The 18,812-nt window shown below is 48.2% G+C and overlaps 1 protein-coding gene across 3 annotated transcripts in view; it reads left to right on the forward strand.

Annotated features, from left to right (window-relative positions):
- HTR1D (5-hydroxytryptamine receptor 1D) overlaps positions 1 to 18,812 on the forward strand; it is a 65,432-nt gene that overhangs the window by 34,671 nt on the left and 11,949 nt on the right. For 2 of the 3 annotated variants that reach the window (XM_053266697.1, XM_053266699.1), the window contains exon 1: positions 15,672 to 16,238. The exons of the other annotated variant lie outside the window; for it this stretch is intronic. The gene's annotated coding sequence lies outside the window, so the exon portion shown is untranslated. Of the gene's footprint in view, positions 1 to 15,671; positions 16,239 to 18,812 lie in introns of those variants that run through there. 3 annotated transcript variants of the gene reach the window in all.

The following is an 18,812-nucleotide window of genomic DNA, read 5'->3' on the forward strand; positions in this document are numbered from 1 at the left end:
GTACAGTTGTTCATAGCTTATGTTGATCACAAATACATCATTGTACTTCCTCTGATGATTTAAAATTGATTGATTGATTGATTGACTGATTAAGTGCTGTCAAGTCCGTGCCGACTCATAGCGACCACATACATAGATTCTCTCCAGGATGATCTGTCGATGATTAAAATAGGGGCGGCAATTTTCCAGGGGAAGAGACCAGAAAATAGAGATGGTCCCTAGGAAATAGGGACAGTTGGAACTGTGGGTTTTTCCTTCAATTAACTGCTAATGAATCTATTCTCTCTTTCCCACCCCCAATCAAACTTAAAACAGATTACAAGCATATTCTCCCCATGAGGAGGGAGGGCCTGCTGAACTCTCTATCATGTCATATTCTAGTTGTATTCAAAATCCAAGCAGCTGGCCTAGCGAGGCAGCCTCTTCCCTGTAGAGAGAATCTCACTGATTAAATCCTCTTAAAAGCAAATTGTCTTGATGAATGGAAGGAAGGATCTGCCCGTCTCTCTCCAAGTGACAATTCCGCTCATTTGGCAAAGCGTTTGCTGCTCCTCGTTCTCCTGCTGAAAGGTGCCTGTGCAGCTTTGCACAATGGTCCCCTGCTGTGTTCGAAATTAAATGAGAAAGATGCCCAAATCACGACATCTCTGCAAATGGATTTCCGTGTGGTTAAAGAACTTTTAATGAATAGCACGCAGCACCACCACCTTTTCTTCTCCTGGCAGCAGAAGAGGCATGGGCAGAAATTCCAGGAACATGAAAAGACAGCCTGCAGAGCAGTGACGAGGCAAACCTCTCGAGAGATGGATTTCTCCCTAGAAAGTTGCACCGCCCAACATCTCATCGGCACAAATAGGGACAAGCTTCTAACCAGGTTCATGAGGCAAAGTGAAGCAGTTACCTCAAGTGGCAGTTCCCTGGGGTGGCAAAATGCCAGGAGTATAGCTATCATTGGGCAGACAGGTTCAAAGAACACAAGCAGCCAACGTCTGATCTGGGAACCACCTCTTGCTTCCTCCCTCCCAAGGGCGTAACTATAATAGGGCAAGGGGAGACAGTTGTCTGGGGGCCCACTGCCTTGCCCCCCCCGAGGCAAGTCACATGACTGACTCCCCCAGCTGTGCACCTGCCCGGGCTTCCCTCAGTTGTATTCATCCTCCGAAATTGATGTGAGTATTAAGACCTGGAGCTACCAGAACAGCAGGTCTTTCTCTAGTACCATTAAATGACTTGCATCGTCCAGAAGTTACAAAACCTTTTTAAAAATAATGTAGGATGATGTTCTATTGTGGCAGCCTCATTTAAGATTTCTTTACTTCTTGAGCTGTGCTTCAGTGAGGGTGTGTTTGTCCCATTTTAAAATCTTATCTCTGGGCCCCCTCCAACCTTGCTACGCCCCTGCTTCCTCCCCCCATTTTCCTAGCTGCTCGCTCCTTCCCCCCGGCTGGTCTCTCGCTGCCACCCATGGTGGGCTCAAGTTGGCAGGCTGAATAAATGAATGAATGTTTATTACAGTCAATGACCCATAACATTAACAACACAATACAGCTCATTTCACATATACAAGAAAATATTATTTAACCAATTCATTCTAATACCATTTACTCAAACAATTTGGATCTTGTCTTGCTTGCTGCTGCACAGAATTTAGCCACAGTCGGTGGTATGCATTCACTGCTATCTGCTAACACAAAAGAAACATACCCATCCTCTTTTCTACCAGGGATATCCAATTAAAAAGGGGGGAATCAGTTCAGAATGAATATCCCTGTAAAATAAGCAATATAGCAAAACAGGAGCCACCGATTCTACACCTTGACCACAGGGACAGATCCAATTATTAATAGGGATTTTGTTATATCTGCCCTCTACTACAGCTGATGGTAAAGCATTAAATCGTGCAAGAGAGAAGGCTCTTCTCTGAGACTTGGAAACTAATTGAAATAAATATTGTGCGGGTTTTGGGTAATTTGTAAAACTACCAAAAAAGTTACTTGTAGAAATTTGTGCAAGATCCCTCTGTTCTTCAACTTCTGCTATACACTGCTTGATAAGCCTTTTAGCATGATCAGGACCAAGTGGGCGGGCTGTCTGGGCACCCCTTCCCGAGCTAGGCCCCTGATCGAAGCAGCTCTTCCACACTGATCTGACCTTTGCAAACCTTTGCAAGGAAGGCGTCTCCTTTTGCAAGAACCACAAGGAGAGAAGAGGAGGCTTCTGGCAACCTTCGGCCCTCCCTGGCCCCTGTGGAATCCAGCGAGAGGAAGGTTGTAGCACACAAGGATGAGGCAGTGGGATATAATTGACAACATCAAGAATTTAATCAAGGACATCTTTGGTAAAGTAAAGTGTGCCGTTGAGTCGGTGTCGACTCCTGGCAACCACAGAGCCCTGTGGTTTTCCTTGGTAGAATACAGGAGGGGTTGACCATTGCCATTTCCCACTCAGTCGGAGATGATGCCTTTCAGCATCTTCCTGGAATTGCTGCCTGAGCCACACACACACACACACACACCATTACACATTGCTGAAGGCTGTACTTTGCCTGGCTGCTGTGTGTTGCATTTACATGGCAGTAGCTTTCAAAGGGGAAGAGGATAGGCGAAGAAGAGCCCTGTCCCGTTATTGTGGAATCTGGGGGTGCCCCAGCATTCCAATCATCACCGTCTTCTCCAGTCATGGGAATCATCTCCCCACAAGCACTGTGCTTATCTCGGTGGACAAATGCTGCAACCATGGAGGGCAAGGGGCGTGGCTTCAGAGTGCATCAGCATAGGAGTGGGGCTTTTACCGGAGTGCCCCATCTCTGGATTCCATAAGGATTAAATGGAGCTAAAGGGTGTGTTCATTCACACACCTGGACAGCAGCGTTCTCTCTAATTTTTTTCCCATCTGTGTGTGGAATGGGTTTTGTTCTGGGCAGCAGTATCAAGGCAGTGTGTGCGCACGTGCATTTGGAGTGGGGCCTTCTTGATTCAACCTGAGTGGGATCTAACATTAATTGAGCAGACATCAAAAAACTTGTGAGTGTGTGCACATGTGCACACCTTAGAGGGATCACTGCTGGACAGAGCGGAAGAATGGACAGAGTTTTGTGTGTGTGTGTGTGTTGGTGACAGTACCACCTAATGGCGCAGTGGAGAAATGACTTGACTTAGCTCCCATATTCCCTGGCCACAGGGGCCAATAGCCAGGGATTATGGGAGCTGTATTTATTTTTATTTATCTGTTTGTTTGTTTGTTTGTTTGTTTGTTTTATTTATTTAGTGCATTTTTATACCGCCCTAACCCAAGGTCTCAGGGTGGTTGAGCTGTAGGCCACTTAATGGCACAGCAGGGAAGTAACTTGCCTAGTGAGCAAGAGGTTGCCAGTTCGAATCCCTGCTGGTATGTTCCCCAGACTATGGGACACACCTATATCAGGCAGGAGTGATATAGGAAGGGGCTGAAAGGTATCATCTCATACTGCACGGGAGAAGGCAATGGTGAACCCCTCCTGTATTCTACCAAAGACAACCACATGGCTCTGTGGTCGCCAAGAGTTGACACCGACTCGACAACACACTTTACCTTTAGCAACCACTAACTGTGGCTAGGCATCCAGCACAATCGTAAAAATTATCCTCAGATGGTTTTAATTGCAATGAAAAGCATTTCTTGGTATGCGTCTTGCACTGCAGAACAAGTTGCTCACTCCTGTAAGACAAGATAACTCGAGCTCTTCTTTACCCCACGCAGGGCCACCTGGAATTTCCTGTATTTGCATATCTATCTACCCAGTTTAATTTCCTGGCCTTATGTGGCTCAGTAATATGCAATAAAGCAAATTACTTTGGGATGGATTTACATATAAATAGCAATTGAAAGATAAAGGTAATGTTGAATGGCACTTCTTATTCACGGGCAGAAAAGACAGCTGTGTCCTTGTGTGTGTACCCATTCCTGCATGACGAACTGACCCCTCTTTCTTGTTTCATGAGGTCTGTTTGCCATAAGTCCCGTTGGGTCTTCCCACCGCTTCAGCCCACGTCCAAATCTGTCAACCCCACAGATGATTTACAAATCCCTGTTCCTGTTCCTGCCGTGCATTTATTTATATATTAAATTTGATCCTGCTTTTCAGACAACCGTTTCTCTCAATTTACATAACTCAAAGATTCCATATGGTGCTGACGGCAAACGCTGTGTGGGTTCAGTGGGGGCGTAGCAAGGTTGGAATGGGACACGAAGTGAAGATGGCCCTTTCCTGCCCAGCAGCTTTCTTCAAAGTGGTGCAAGGGAGAGCAAAAGGCAAGTTGTTGTGGGTCATCCCCCCCCCAGAAGGTCCCCGAGACATTTGTCTCTCCTCCTCACCCTTGCCCAATTGTAGCTATGCTCCCAGGGTCCAGATGTCGCACAAAATGATAGTTTATTCCACCTAAGTGTACTTAGGACTGTTAGCCAACAACCTGGATGGATTTAAGAGGGGTTTGGATAACTTCATGGAGGAGAGGTCTATCAATGGCTACTAGTCGGAGGGTGTGGGCCACCTCCAGCCTCAAAGGCAGGATGCCTCTGAGTACCAGTTGCAGGGGAGTAACAGCAGGAGGGAGGGCATGCCCTCAACTCCTGCCTGTGGCTTCCAGCGGCATCTGATGGGCCACTGTGCAAAACAGGATGCTGGACTAGATGGGCCTTGGGCCTGATCCAGCAGGGCTGTTCTTCTGTTCTTAGGAGCTAATGGCACAGTGGGGAAATGATTTGCCTAGCGGGCAAGAGGTTGCTGGTTCGAATCCCTGCTGAAACATCTATATCGGGCAGCAGCGATATAGAAAGATGCTGAAAGGCATCATCTCACACTGCGGTAAACGCCTCCTGTATTCTATCAAAGACAACCACAGGGCTCTGTGTACGCCAGGAGTCAACACTGGCTCGATGGCACAACTTTTAATTTGTATGTCTGAATCCACTCTGATCAAAAACCTGTGGTTTTTTTCAGGCAGTCAAACCAGGATCTGAACCGAAGATTTTGAAGTTGGTTGGTTTGTCCTAACCATGGTCTCATGTGATATCTGAACCTACAACCATGGTTTAATCTTGGTTTGCTTCAGTAGGTCCACCTCCACCCTTACAGGACTCTTGCATAGAGAGAGGCAAACCTTGACTTCTAAGCTCCCTTCCACCTCTGACATTCTATGAGATGCTGCAGCACTCGGTTGGTCCCAAAACAAATGTAAATTCCCAAAATGAATGAATATATGAAGCTGCCTTAAGTGGAGTCTTTGGTTCAGCTTGGTCAGTATTGTCTACACAGTAGATAATCTCCTAACTTGAAGGGAGGAGAGCTGGTCTTGTGGCAGCATACATGCAGGGGTGTAACTACCATTAGGCAAGGGGAGACAGTCATCTTGGGGCCCCACTGCCTTGAGGGCCCCCCCAGAGGCATGTCACATGATTCCCCACCCGCCCGTGTTGCACCCCCTATGAATTATGTTGAGTCTCTTGGAGATCGGCAGGAGCAGAGAGTAAAAAAACTAGATTCAATGTGAACTAGATATTCACCGTATTCATAATGGGGATGTGAGTGTGAGTGCACTATATATTGTGGCCAGAACCTAAGGGGTATACTCGTGAGTCAAATGGGCCGTAACCCAAAATTTGGCTTTTAAAAAGTCAATCTTGTCTCTGGGCACACTCCATCCTTGCTATCCCTCTGCATACATGAATTGTCCTCTTTGCTAAGCAGAGTCCGCCCTGCCTGCATTTGAATGGGAGACTATGAGGCGAGTCTCACAACCAGTGAGACCCACCTTAAGAGGGTTTGCGGGGAGAGCGGGTTTAGCACGCAATCCCCGCAGTCAATCCAAGCTGCAGCCCTGGGCAGCCAGATCGGCTGCCCATACGACTGCCAGCTCTGTCACTGAGCTGGCGGGGGATGCATGGATCGGGGACCGTGCAGCCCCCGGAAGCTCCGGGATGCCCCCGCACAAGTGATCTTTTTTTGGTGACTGTGATTTTTTGGTGATCGTGAGAATCGCCTCTATATGTGTGAGCACTGCAAGAGATCGCCCTTAGGGGATGGGGCTGCTCTGGGAAGAGCACCTGCATGCTTGTATGCCGAAGGATCCAAGTTCCTTCCCTGATTGGTATCTCCAAGATGGGCCAGAGAGAGAGTCCTGCCTGCAGCCTTGGAGAAGCCGCTGCCAGTCTGTGTAGACCAGGGGTTCTCAACCTTGGGTCCCCAGATGTTGTTGGACTTCAGCTCCCATAATCCCCAACCAAAGGGCATTGGGGCTGGGGATTATGGGAGTTGAAGTCCAATAACATCTGGGGACCCAAGGTTGAGAACCCCTGGTGTAGACAATACTGAGCGAGATGGACCAATGGTCTGAGACTGATTGACATTGGGTCTCCAGGGTGAGACCAGGGTATCTGAACCTGGCTGGAGATGCCAGGGGGTGAACCTGGGACCTTCTGCATGCAAAGCAGGTGATCTACCAATGGCCCATGGCTCCTCTCCAATGGAGTGCCAATATGAATTTTGTTATGTACACACCCCTCGTTATTCTAAAGGAGAAGATGCTAGGAAACAGAGAAAAGTCGGAGTTTCCAGGACCTGATGTTTTGCAGCTGTTTATATTTCAAGCCACCCGGCGCATGCTTCTCAGGAATCTCAATTCCACAGTGCTTTGAATTCTGCTGTCGCACTTGTCAAAGCACATCATTAAGGCCATAACCACAGTTGACAGACGTCACCATTTTGTCAATAAAATCACAGCACATTGTTTCCCAGGATTTTGGATTTTGGAGGGTTGAAATTCCACTCTCGTATTTAATTGCAATCTAGGCAGCAAGGCGACAGAGTGACAGAACAAGGGAGACAAAAACGATCACTTTTAATCAGGAATGAAAATATTGAGACACGGACATTTAAATGAGCTGCTTCTACTGGGAGCCCTGAAGAAAGATTCCAGTATAATGGGGGTCAGTAGCATGTCAACTCAGAAGGCAAACTCTGTTAATGTTTGTTAGGAAAGGAAATAATACAAAGTTGCAAGCTGCTGCAAGGGATTTACTCCAGAGTAGTCTCATTCACATCTTGTTGGGATCTGAAATGGTTCTAGTTTTTCAGACTCTCTCTTTCCTGAGAGAGAGGGATGGGGCCGCCCATAACTCACTGGCAGAGCATCTGCTTGCATGCAGAAAGTTTCAGGTTCCATCCAGGTAGAGTTGGGCAACTCCAGCCCTACCTGGCAATGGCAGGTAGGGCAACTCCAGGTAGGGCTGGGAGGGACTCCAGCTTGAAACCTTGGAGAGCTGCAGCCAGTCATACTGGGCTAGCTGAACGAATATTCTGACTTGGTATAAGGCAGCTTCCTATGTTACAATGAGAGGGGGAGAATTGGGGGGCAGCCATGCTATGGCAAATTTACCTGGAGGAAAGATGGCTGAAGGCTTAGGATCAGGTTTCCCTGTGACAGGGATTCCCAGATGTGGCTGACTACAACTCCCAGCATCCCCAGCTGCAATGGCCTTTGGCTGGGGATGACGGGAGTTGTAGTCAACCACATCTGGGAATCCCTGTTACAGGGAACACTATGATGTGTTTGGGTTTTTAAAAAAATCTTTGGTTCGGACAATACTTCATGCGATTAAAACGGGGACATGCCACATAGGCACCTGTCCTATCTTTTGCGAATGTTGCAGTGTGTCCCTTTATCACAGGGCTGCACAACTTCAGCCCTCCAGCTGTGCTTGGACTGCAAGTCCCATCATCTCCAGCTACAGTGGCCCATGGTCAGGGATGATGGGTGTTGTAGTCCAGTAGCAGCTGCAGGGCTGAAGCTGAGCAGCCTGGCTTTCTCCTGTTGTGGGGGCTCTTCATTGGAAAGGCAGCTCTACACATAACCCAAGTTAAATGAACATGCCCCCGCCCCAGATAAATTAGCACCCCGCCCAGATGGTGTCGACATTCTGCACCCCTGCAGAGGCGCACTTAGCCATGGACCATGGGGATTTGGTCCGTGGCTTCCTGTCTTCTGGGAGGCCTCCCCAGAGCCCTGCTGCTTGCCCCACACTGGGCAAGCAAAATATATTTTGTAAACCTTTTCCAAGCACTGCTGTGCATCGGGGATGGGGGCTGTTTGGGCACTCGGAGGAGGGAGGTGGTGGCAAGAGCTCCTTCTCTGAGCCCGCCTGCCTCCCAAATGACAGATCAGGCCATTTCTGGCCCATTTTTGGCCTTTGCGCATGCACATGTGTGCGCAGAGAGCCCCTAAATGGGCCATGCTGGGGCTTGGAGTCTCAGACTCACCCCCTGCCATGGTCCTGATCCGAATCAGCCTCCCTGCACTACTTGTCCTCCCAGAAAGGCCGAGAAGTATCAGTAGTATCGTTAGCCTGTGAATCTGCAAATCCCTTTTCCTGGTAAACGTCGAAGCCAGCCCTGAAACTAAGAACAGAATGTACATGAGCAGAATAATAATAAAAAAAATTAGACTTTGATTTGGGATTCAAGTTTATAGCCGGCGAAGGTTCAGGAGCTGACATGGCACCCAAGGAGGAGGTAGGACATTATAATAGCAGAGCACAGGCGCTTTCAGCTAATGTCAGTTCTGTTTGTTTCATGCGGAGAGTAGGAACTTCTGACAGAGCCTTTGAATCCTGCCAGGCTTTGCAATCTCTCTTTCTCATCCATCAGTTGATTGTCCCTATTTCTTGGGTGATTAGTGGGTTTTGGAAAATACCTGTGTCTTTCACAATCCTTCTTTCTCAGGTCAAGTTCAGATCTAGCCCTCTTTGGATTTGTTTTCGCATGGTATATCTCTGGATTCCCTTTTGCTGAAGTTTGTGGCCAGGGGTATAGCAAGGTTGGAGTGGGCCCAGAGACAAGATTTTAAACCCACCCCCCGGAAGCTCAGCTCATGAAGTAAAGAAATCTTAAATGAGGCTGAATAGTGGTAACAAAAAGCATAGTAACTGTGTGTGTGTGTGTGTGTGTGTGTGTGTGTGTGTGTGTGTGTGTGTGTAAAACAAACCTATGTGCCACAATAGAGTATCATCCTAAATTATTTTTTTAAAGGTTTTGTAAATTGTGGACGATGCAAGTCATTGAATGGTACTAGAGAACATAGGAACACAGGAAGCTGCCATATCCTGAGTCAGACCATTGGTCTATCTAGCTCAGTATTGTCTTCACAGACTAGCAGCGGCTTCTCCAAGGTTGCAGACAGGAGTCTCTCTCAGCCCTATCTTGGAGATGCTGCCAGGGAGGGAACTTGGAACCGAGATGCTCTTCCCAGAGCAGCTCCATCCCCTGAGGGGAATATCTTACAGTGCTCACACTTCTAGTCTCCCTTTCAAATGCAACCAGGACAGATCCTGCTTAGCTAAGGGGACAAGTTACGCTTGCTACCACAAGATGCTGTTCTGGTAGCTCCAGGTCTTAACACTCACATCAATTTCGGAGTATGAAAGGAAGCCCGGGCGGGTGCGCGGCTGGGGGAGTCAGTCATGTAACTTGCCTCTGCCCCCCCCCAAGGCAGTGGGCCCCCAGACAACTGCCTCCCCTTGCCCTATTATCATTACGCCCCTGTCTGTGGCTTTCTCTCAGGGCTGGATCGAGAGATGGTGAGGCCTTAAGCTGTGTCAAGCTTAAAAAGCCCCATAGCATTAGGTAAAGTGTGCCGCTGAGTTGGTGTTGACTCCTGGCGACCACAGAGCCCTGTGGTTGTCTTTGGTAGAATACAGGAGGGGTTTGCCATTTCCATCTCCCGCACAGATCTCTGCTACCCGATATAGGTGTTTCCCATAGTCTGGGAAACATACCAGCGGGGGATTCGAACTGGCAACCTTTGGCTTGCTAGTGAAGTCATTTTCCCCACTGCACCATTAGGTGGCTTCATAGCATTACCAGAATTTTTTTTTTAAAAAAATCTAACACAAAGGACAATGAAGATAGAAATAATCAAAGTTTATTTTTACTTGGCAAAGATGCAACGTGAAACTAATAGTCTAACAAATCAGTTATCTTGCAATAAACCTATTTGCATTGGAAACACTTTTAAATGGAAATGCATTATGTAAAACTTTGGATTTCATATTTAAAAAAAAAATTCATGAGAGGGTTTAAGCTGTAGTTTGCTTAGCTTGTGCCTAAATCCAGCTTTCTCGCCATCCTGCTGCTTTCAAACTGCCACCTGTTCCAAGATCTGAAGCGCCGGCATGAACGATAAAGGCCTCATCACAATCCAAGTGAACTCTAATGGTGAGTGTTGTTTGGGTCTCCTTCAGGCTATCAAAAGCCTTCTGACAAAAATCCATCCCGTGTACTTCGTCTGATCTATCTTTAGAAAGGCGCAATGATGGGACTGACATTTGGAACAAAAGCTCGGCAAAAATAGGCCAGGATCTCATCCGAGTGGTTACAGCTGGGCTGAGGGGTCAAAAGAAAGGTCTGGGGAGACTTATCAGGACCTTTGGAGATCCCCTGTGCCACAACAGGTAGGAAGGAGAGATCCCTTGTGCCACAATATAGCACCCTGACCACCTGTGGGGAGGAGAGTTGGTCTTGTGGTAGCGAGCATGAATTGTCCCCTTTGATAGGCAGGGTCTGCTTTGGTTTGCATGTGGATGGGAGAATCCTGTAAGATATTCCCCTTAGGGGATGGGGCCGCTCTGGGAAGAGCATCTTCATGCTTGCATGCAGAAGGCAGAGGCATTCTTTCCCCTGGACTTCAGGGTCAAAGTCCAGGGCCTCTATAGCCCCTAGGGGCTCCCAAATCCTCTTTAGACTGTCCCAGGTGGTGTGGTCACCAGGATGAACATGATGATGTTTAATCTGCCTGGGGGCGGGGGCAGCTCCAAAGGCCTTTAGATCCAGGCTTGGATGGCTTTAAAAGGGGCTTAGACAAATTGATGGAAGATAGGTCTATCAATGGCTACTGGTCTGGTGGCTATAGGCTACCTCCAGCCTCAGAGGTAAGACGCCTCTAAATGCCAATTGCAGGGGAGCAACAGCAAGAGAGAGGGCATGCCCTCACCTCTTGCCTGTGGGCTTCACAGAGGCATCTGGTGGGCCACTGTACGAAACAGGATGCTGGTGGACTAGATAGCCTTGGGGAACAGCAGGGCTGTTCTTATGTTCTTCTTGGAAGGCGTGCCCGCAGTACTGGGAAGTGTAGACAGACACAATATATTGTGTCTGGGGAAGTTAAACTGCTGGAGGGCCAGCTTTGCCCACCCCTGTCTTAAGAGAGGACTCCGTCCCTCTTAAAGGGCCCTCCCAGCACAGAGAAAAGTGCAGGACTGTGTGGAGGACAGCACCCTGGGAAATGGCTCTCACATTGAGGGGTTTTTGCCAAAGTGGTCTCCATCTGAAAAAGAGTGAAGAGATCCCTGTCCTGGAGCTTAAGAAGATAAGCAAGGTCCCGCTGGATTAGGCCAAGGGCCCATCAAGTCTAGTGTCCTGCATCTTCAAGTGGCCAGCCAGGTATATGAACAAAGCCTGGAATGGGGGAAAGAGGTCAACCGCCCCCTCCCTTTCTTCCACTCAGTGGGGGGAAGAAGGGTGAAATAGAAGGATTTCTGTTTCAGAAATCCAGAAAGAAGAAGGGTAAAACAGAAGGATTTCTGTTTCTGCTTTCATAATACCGCCCCCCTCCTTTCCTCTAGGTGTTTTGGTCTCCTGTTTTTAATAACAAATCTGTCACGGGCGGGGTGGGGGGGACCTGTTGATTGAAAACAAAATCTTAAGTATTTGTCTAGTCTTTGAGTTCATGGAATTATTGTCTGCTATGACTCATCAGCTTTCTGAGAGATGGTGTATTTCTCACATTCATAACTTCACCCTTTCCTATGAATTTCCTGCTGTGCGTCTTTCATCTGAACAATCTTTCTTCTACGGTTGCCCTCAGTGGCGAGGAAATTAAAAGCGGCGAGGTTAACATCTCCTTCCGCACTTGCTGCGTTCCATCAGTAATGTAATCTCTTTGCTTAAAACCTGTGTTTTGGATTGTGCTCCATAGCGTTTTAATAAGGTAAGCGAGGCTCTTGGTTTTGTGGAAGACACGTCTACAGAACAAGCATAAACAAGGGAGGAAATTAAAATTCACTTATACTCCTGTTTGGAATTATTTTTAGTGGGAAGAGCTGCGGTAGCAGGTCATAACTACTTCACTGCATAGACTCAAGGGGTAAATTAGGGAGGAGAGCTGGTCTTGTGGCAGCAAGCATGAATTGTCCCCTTTGCTAAGCAGGGTTCACTCTGGTTTGCACTTGAATGGGAGACTACATGTGTGCACTGTAAGATAGATGTGGCCATTCTGGGAAGAGAATCTTCATGCTTGCAGGCAGAAGGTTCCAAGTTCCCTCCCTGGCATCTCCATGATACGGCTGAGAGAGATTCTTGCCTGCAACCTTGGAGAAGCCGCTGCCAGTCTACTGAGCTAAATGAACCAATGGTCTGACTCAGCATATGGCAGCTTCCTAAGTTCAGAAGCGAATTCCACTAAACAGCAGGTTAATGAAATTTCCCTGGATCAGGCTGGGCCAGCTGGATGCTGAATGGGGTCCTCACTCCTTTGACAGCTGCAACCCACCCAGCTCTAGCAATGTGGTGGCTTCTCCAGTCTGGTTTGAAAATCACCCTAGGAAGGTGGGAGCAACTCATATTTTCTCACAGCAGCTGGAACACAAGGAGTTGACTTACAGTCAGAAAAAACACTAGACAGATCCACCAATCAATACCATGACTGAACTCTACAACAAATAAACACTCTGCTAATGGAAGCAATAGTATCTATATTATTTCTCTTAGATGTACCCGTTGCTAATCCCATGCGTGGCAGCTCTCGTGAGAGTTCGTGAGCAGAAACGCCGTGGTGATTGGGCAGAGGGGGGGTTCCATATGCAGATAGGGAGGAGGAGCCTGTGGCACTGTGGTGACTGGGCAGTGGCGATTCCATATGCAGATAGGGAGGAAGAGCCTGTAATGGTTAAGGTCAGTTGGAATGTAACTGTTACTGGTCGGAAGATGTTCTTGATTGTAGAAGAGAGGAATCTATATATATACAAGGATAGCAGGCAGGGGTCTGTGAAGAGAGGGATTGTGAGGGAGGAAAGAGTCCCTTCAGGAGAAGGAGGCTGTCGTTGTGTGAATTAGATGAGGAAACAAGATGAACAAGATCTGTTAACTCAGGGAGGGAGGGAGGGAGAGAGAAAGAAAGAAAAGAAGGGAGGGAAAGAAAGACAGAAGAGAAGAGTGAGTGGAGGAGAGAGAGGAAAAAAGAAGGGAGGGGAAGAGTGAAGAGCAAGGGATGGGCCCGAGCCTGTCAGCAGCCTGAGGGGAACGAGCAGCCATCGTAGTGCATATTGGCAGCAAGGAGGGGCCCAGTCAACTACTGCAGCTGTTTGGGGCTACTGAGGCCATTAGCGGAGAGGGGGAGGCAGGCAAGGGATGGGCCCGGGACAGTCAGTGGCCTGAGGGGATCGAACGGCCATGGTGGCAGTGAGGAAGGACCCAGTATGCTGCTGCTCCTGTGGGGAGGAGTAGGACTTGGGTGAGGGTGGGATAAGGAGTCTCTCTGGGGATAGGGGGCTGCAGCTTGGATGATAGGCTCCAGCAATGCTGCAGCCGTGACCAAGAGGGGTGAGGGGGGATGGAGTAAAGGGATGGAGGAGGAGGAGCAGGAGTGTGGCTCAGGTGAGGGTGGGGAGATCTCTGCGGTGAGGGGGGCTGTGGCAGGGGGTGAGGGGAGCACTAGCATGCAGTGCTTTGTGCAGGTCAAGCTAGTTAGAATATATGGGAAACACCTATATCAGGCAGCAGTGATATAGGAAGATATAGGCAGCAGTGATATAGTTACAGGAAGATGCTGAAAAGCATCATCTCATCCTGCGGGGGAGATGGCAATGGGTAACCCCCCTCCTGTATTTTCCCGAAGGGAAACCACAGGGCTCTGTGGTCGCCAGGAGTCGACCCTGACTCAACGGCACAACTTTATCATTACTTTATCTTTGAATCTCAGTTTCACTTTGAACATGTTTTGGTCAATATAAGAGCCGTCTCCCACTGTGCTGGCTCCCAGTATGGTGCTTTTGAACACAGGAAGCTGTCCCCTACACCAGGGCTGCACAACATTGGACCTCCAGCTGTTTCGGACTACAACTCCCATCATCCCCAGCCACAGTGGCCAATAGTCAGGAATCATGGGAGTTGTACTCCGACATCTTCAAGAGGGCCAAGGCTGTGCAGCCCTGCCTTATATGGGTTCATGCCAGGCCATTAGTACTGACTGCTGTTGACTGGCTGCAGAGTTCCAAGGTCTTGGACAGGGGTGTCATTAGGCGGTGGTCTATGGGGCTTGGGCCCCCAGTGAATGGCTCAGAGTCCCAAATCGCATCTCAGATCCGGGGTGGGCGGTGGCCTCTGCTGCCCCAGCAACACCAATGGTTTCTCGTCTCTGTCTCCTCCCTAAAAGGTGCTGTGCTGGGGAGAAAACAGATGCTCTAGCCCTGAATATAACACTTGTCTCCTCCTGTTTCCCTTTGGGGAGGAATCAGATGCAATTATTCTTGGGGTGGCATGATTAAGTTTATTTATTTAAAAGGGGGCGTGTGGTCTAGCAGTCTGGATCTTCTGAATACCAAACAACGCACAGTACTGCCCTATTGCGATAGGCATAAACACGACTGGTTTTTAACTGGGGACTGTAGTTCAGTGGAAGAGCAATAAAGCCAGGAATAGAACTGATTGATTGATTAAGTGCCGTCAAGTCAGTCTCAACTCTTAGCGACCACATCGATTATCACATCTCTCCAGGATGATCTGTCTTCCACTTGGCCTTTAAGGTCTCTCAGTGCTGTCTTAATTGATCCATTTGTGTGTTTTCATTGCTGTCTTAATCGAGTCCTTCCACCTTGCTGCTGGTCGTCCTCTTCTTCTCTTCCCTTCAACTTTTCCCAGCAGTATGGACTTCTCAAGGGAGCTGGGTCTTGCATAATGTGTCCATAGTATGATAGTTTGAGCCTGGTCATTTGTGCCTCGAGTGAAAATTCTGGATTGATTTGTTCTATGATCCATTTGTGTGTTTTCCTGGCTGTCCATGGTATCCTCAAAATAGAATGACTGCTTTGAATACGTCCTTATGTTTTAGTTTCAAAAGGAAATCTACCAGTTATGCAACTGATCCTTCCCCTTCCTCCCCCCGCCCCACACCATGAAATTTTCCTCTGATTTTCCAGCGCAAAAATGGGAGATCTACACACTAAACAAAAGAATGTTCTAATCGGAAAATGAAATCTAAATGTCCAAGCAGAAACTTCACTCGGAACAGAAACTTCGAATTGCGTGTGGGCTTAAAAACAACAACAACAACAACAACAACAACAGAGAGAGAGAGAGAGAGAGAGAGAGAGAGAGAGAGAGAAATACTACCTCTATGAATATGAAAGGTGAAATTTGACTTCCATTCTGGACTGTGGTTTCTTTCTGCACTTTACTGACTGTAAAGTCAGTGATGCGCTTGACCGGGTTGATCAGGTTCTTTTTCACCTCCCACTCTCCAAATTGAGTAGGGGGCTGGGGGCTGAATCGGACAGATTCCCCACCCCCACCCCCCGCGCTCACCCTTTGTCCTCCAGCCGAATACCCCCCCCCCCGCGCGCGCTTTAGCTCAGCTGAGCAACTTGCTTTCCTGTCGCCTTCTGGACTGGAATCCTGTCTGGCCGGGGAATCCCGCAAACACCCCAGAGATTTAAGATCTGACTATAAGTAGCCCTAGACCAGAGCCAGGGCCGGAGTGAAAATTGCGCTGCGAAGCGTAGATCTTCTTCCTCATCTTATTATCCCTAGAGATGCTGGTTGGTGGGTCTTACAGTATCTCGATGGGGTGTTTCCCCCCCCACCGGATCGGACCGGAGCGAGGACATCCCGGGAAACCAAGCGTTATCTGTCTAGCCCTGTAGACGGGTTGGGCCGTCCCCGGAGCGGACCGGAGGGAAAACCGCCGCCTTAGGAGGAGCCCACCACGTGGAGTAGCGGAGGCGCCGCTGGGCTCTTCTTGTGCGCGCAGCAGAGCCTCGCGTCTGGCACACGCTCCCCGCCGCCGCGCCAGAAAGGACCTTTTGGTCTCCCGAAAAACTCCTCGACAGATCGGATCTCCTTCTCCAGGACGGACTAAATAAGCGCCATTCTCTTCGCCGCCGTATCGCCTGCAAACTGCATTTAAAAAGGGGGTCTCTTCTCCGCACCCACTACCGTAAGTCTGGGTCAAACTTTCTTGGGCGTGAATCGGAGCGAGACCCGTGGTTGTGATGGTGGGGGACACGGAGCATCCCGGGCGGGCTCCGGAATTATCTGTTGGCTGCAGCGTTCCACAACTAGGTGGCTCGAAAAGTGGCTCTCCCCCCCCCACATTTCTGTTTCAGCAATCTAAACATGCGCAAAGACACCCATAAATGCACTTTGGGTGCACTCTGTGCCCCCGCTTCAGTATTTTTTCTTCCTCAAGCTGTTTTGGGACCAAATTGCCTTTGAAATCCCCTATCCGCTTTGCGGGATGCTCTAAATTGGCTTTAAATCCCAGTTCTAAGTGGTGGTGGCACCAGGGCGGGAAAAAACGAGTGGGGGGGGAGCACAGAAGGGGCAAAGTGCATTTATGGGCGGGCGAGCTGGGTCCCGCATATGAGATTTCTGAAACAGAAATGGGGAGCCAAACTGTTTCTCTGGGGGCACTTGCCTGCCGACCCTCCAGAACTGCCTTTGATTTCTTTAAACTGGTTTGTTGTGCATTGACTTGTAGAGTCATTCGGAGCATTTGTGTGTGTTTTTACCAGCATCTAGAATCCACAGGTACCCAGAATAAAGAAAGAGTCAGAGACATGGGCACAATGGGTTGATGGTGTTATACATAAAAGTAAATTTTGCTTTGGCGAGATCGATGCATTGTAAAAAAAAAAAAAAAAAAAAGTAATGGCAAAACGTCAAGGGGTCTGATTCAGCTATCTGACCTGTTGAGTCCAGCTCTTCTGCTAGGCAGCTGATCTTGGTAGCTGGAGCCTCCAGTTCAGGGTTTTGTAGTTCTGTCTTGCAGAACTGAGAGGGGAAGTTAGCAATCTGTGTCTCACCTGCTGGACTAATTGCCCTGTTTTAGAAGAAGGTCTATGCTTTATTAGCTGGTGACTTCTCAGTTCCAGACATTAAATTTTGCCCCAATGCCTTCTTGTTTCCTCCCGTCCCCACCAACCATTTGATTATGGGGGAGAGCTGGTCTTGTGGTAGCAAGCATGACTTGTCCCCTTAGCTAAGCAGGGTCTGCCCTGGTTGCATATGAAAGGGAGACTTGATGTGTGAGCACTGGAAGATCATCCCTTCACTGGAAGATCTTCCCCTCAGGGGATGGAGCTGCTCTGGGAAGAGCAGAAGGTTTCAAGTTCCCTCCCTGGCAGCATCTCCTAGATAGGGCTGAGAGAGATTCCTGCCTGCAGCCTTGGAAAAGCTGCTGCCAGTCTGTGAAGACAATACTGGGCTAGATAGACCAATGGTCTGACTCAGTATATGACAGCATCCTATTTTTATTTAAAGGGTAAATTCAAGGGTGCCCAGTCTGAGGTTCTCCAGCTGCTGTTGCAACTGGGGATGCTGGGAATTGTAGTCCAACAATATCTGGAGAGCCCCAGGTTGGCCCCCCCTGAAATGCACCACCAAGACTTCTCTCTCTCTCTCTCTCTCTCTCTCTCTCTCTCTCTCTCTCTCTCATACCCTTTAGACTAGAGCCCAACCTTCTCTTGGAGAAGTTAAACAGAAGAAATGTGTGTGTTCTGGCTGCCACTGGAGTTTTTGACCTCGAACGGCAAAACAAGACTCCAGTGGGCCGCCAAAAAATGAACACGTTTCTTATGGTAGAAGCTTTCTGGGACCATACCTCTGGGAAGTATGAATTGCTCAGGATTTCTTCTTTAAAATACCATTAAAGAAAACCAACAACTTTCACTGAGCATATTGCAGTGTACAAAATGGTGCATTCAGCTAATCTCAGTGGCCGGATTGTGTATGCAAAATTTGGTATCTGTAAGTCTTCATCTCAGACTGCGCAGGAGGAGGCAATGATAAACCCCTCCTGTATTCTACCAAAGAAAACCACAGGGCTCTGTGGGCGCCAGGAGTCGAAATCGACTTGACGGGACACTTTACCTTTACCTTTAAGTCTTTGGGAAGTATGACTTTATTTCTCACCAAGCAGCCAACTAACCAGTTCTTCAAAATACATAATAGTTTGGTATCAGTCGTTTTAGTCCTCTAGTGTTGCTTGGTTGTTTTTGTTTAATTACAGCTAGTGTGTAGCGGGGTGTATTTTATCTCTGCTATCGGGATGTTACCCTTTGACTCACTTTTGAAACTGATGTTTTCCTCCTCTATCTGTGTATATCTATATCCCCCCTCCACCCCATTTGTGGATCCCCTGTTCTAAATATTAAATTTATGCTTCATCCTTCCCGCCCAACCTCATATTCTTCCCACATCCTTGGATCATGAAGATAATATTTTTTAAAAAATATGAAATGGACAAAATATCTTTTCACTCAGACAATAAGAATGGGATGACTGTCATCACATTGCCTTTTAAAAGGCTTTCTGAAGATTTTCTGGTGTATGTGCATTAAGAATTAGTAATGGGAGTTATTGACTCAGTTCTATTGGGCATCTTCATTTTTATGTCACAGGAACATAGGAAGTTGCCATATACTGAGTCAGACCATAGGTCCATCTAGCGCAGTATTGTCTACACAGACTGGCAGTGTCTTCTCCAAAGTTGCAGGCAGGAGGAATCTCT

This window comes from Hemicordylus capensis, chromosome 7, assembly GCF_027244095.1.
Source record: "Hemicordylus capensis ecotype Gifberg chromosome 7, rHemCap1.1.pri, whole genome shotgun sequence".
NCBI lineage: Eukaryota > Metazoa > Chordata > Lepidosauria > Squamata > Cordylidae > Hemicordylus > Hemicordylus capensis.